This window comes from Morone saxatilis, unplaced genomic scaffold (genome assembly GCF_004916995.1).
Source record: "Morone saxatilis isolate NCDOM2014 unplaced genomic scaffold, NCSU_SB_2.0 Contig3, whole genome shotgun sequence".
Lineage (NCBI taxonomy): Eukaryota > Metazoa > Chordata > Actinopteri > Moronidae > Morone > Morone saxatilis.
In genome coordinates this window covers 11,656,543-11,658,979 of record NW_023339873.1, presented here as the reverse complement: position 1 = coordinate 11,658,979, position 2,437 = coordinate 11,656,543, and positions in this window count along the sequence as shown.

Below are 2,437 nucleotides of genomic sequence, written 5' to 3'. Positions count from 1 at the left end.
AACCCCGCACCAAGGCCTACCCTGCTGCTTGTCTCAGGCGCTGTGGCAGACTGCAGTAATGACTGATAATGTGTGTAATTACCAACCCAACAGCCACACAGAGCTGATGAAGAATCAGACCAGCGCTGCACTCCTCATCTAGGGCCCCTTGTTCCCCCTCATTCACTCTGAATGGTGGTGGGCTCTAAATGAAGCCTTATTGGATGCTGCTGCTGCACTTACAGGGCCGACAGTCATTAAGATGGCCATCTAAATGAGAAGAAGGGGGGAAAACTGTCATTACCATAAGAATCCATGTCAAAGCAATTTTGATGTGGCTTTAATTTCAGTGCAGAAGGGTACTTGGAGTGTTCAGTCTACATTATGGTACAGATAGACATTCAGCATTCTCCACTAATTTAACAGATCATATACCTAGGCATGCGCTCTCATTCAACTCACCGCCTCTAAACTGGAAGCAAATAACTGACTAATGACAGTTATTACTATGTTCGTCTTCTTTCTCTAAATGTCTTTCTGAACTGTATTTTCCAAAGGCAGGGTATCTAAACTGCTGTAAATATTTAATACCCTGCGCACACCAACGGGACTGGAGTCCAGGACCTCCACCTGTGTAAACTCGTAAAGCTTGTGCAAAAAAACCTTGAGGCTGTGGAATGGTGTTTCTGCTCTTAACCGGTTGTGGGAAGTCATGGGAGAGTCTCGGCCCATGTGGGGACGTCGGCTGACATCCAGGCCTCTGCAGTGGCGGTAAGAGCAGATGTGAGATTTTAAGCACGCAGAACATCCATGTTTTCCCATCATGCCATTGATGTGTTTGCCTCGGGCGGACCGATTGGAGCTGAATGAAATACGTTCAGCTGAGGACACAGGTCAGCATGCAGTCATTGCCAGGCAAGAGAGAGTAAACTCTCAGTGAGTTTGCAAACCAATCTGCACAGGGGGTCTGCCTTAAACTTTAGTGCACTGTCTGATGTTCCATATACAGTACCACACTCTCTGCTGGCTCTCAGGAATAAATACTTTATTGTGTTTCAAGTTTTTTCTACAGCTGATATCCCGCAGCCGGCAAGGGTGAATGATTTTCTGATGTCTTTCATTTCAAAATATTACATGAGACTCTAAATATAATAAATGTCAGCTATTTAGTATAGGGCAGATGTAATGCTACAGTCCAGAGGAAAGCTCTCACAATTGTAATGGCAAGCTGCAGGTAGCCAGTCAGTCAGTAAGGTTCTATATATATAGGACAGAACGAAATACATTTATTATTGGGTGACTCACACTTAAATGACTCCATATTGTGCCCAGTATGGATCTGTAGACTATACATCTTGGACTATACTTTTTGCAAGCTCTGAATTCCAAGAGTGAAGAAAAGGACTGCTGAGCCGGTGGTTGGTGATCCTAAATCAGGACTCCTACTGTGTGAACCTTGATTAGGACCTTGACTGTTTTCTTACCCCATAAATTATTCGACCCCGCTTACGCCTAAAATCACTTTTAAGTCACATAGCTTCAGACATTCGGTGGAGCAAGCATGGCTTGCTTTCAGAGATTTTGTAGTGTGATGGAAAGGCTAGTCTATCCATGCTGGCACGACATGGTACTGTGCAGTGCGGAAGTGTGAAAGGGCCTATGTTGAGACTTCATCAGTGATGAATGTGAGCACCAAGTAACCCACTGAGGGGCTGTTAGTCTGGAGGGAGACCGTCCATCACAGCACCCTGACCTCCCATTCAGTGTCGGCATTGCTCGCATGCAGCAAAGAGCAGCAATCAGGCCAAAGTGCTTTTGGAGTCAGAAGATCAGAATTCTGCAAATGTGCTCATAAAGGGAAGGAACCACACTCAGACACACATGAAGACTTTAACATCTTAACACCACTTTAAGCTGTTTAAACCTAAAGTAGTCGAACGTCAGCTTGCTGCTCTTTATTTACCTCTCTGCCTTGATTAAACTTTGATTGCGCAATTCTGCTGTAGTTAAACACACTCTTAGAAAACAAGGTTCTAAATAGGTTCTTTTCCAATGGTTAAAATTATAATAAGTACCTTTTGTATTTGAAGAACCTTTTTGTTGAAAATTCTATCAAGGTCTGTTTCTTGGACCAATGAGAATATAAAATCTATATAAAGAATCCTTTCCACCTGAATACTTTTTAATCAACAAATCAAATTGTATTCTTAGGTGGGTAAAACAATTACAAAAACACAGTGATTTTCTACTTAGCAATGTTTTATGTTAGTGAGGGATTCTATTCTAAAGCCAAGTATTTAGTCTGTTTCCAGACTTTTCAATTTGTTAAACGATTCAAATTGATCTGGTTGTGATCACTGGCGGTTAATTCCCTCAGCTGGAAAAATAATCTACCAATAAGAGCTTTATAGACGGGACTAAGAATGCAGACGTCATATTCCTATACACAGCTAGCTGC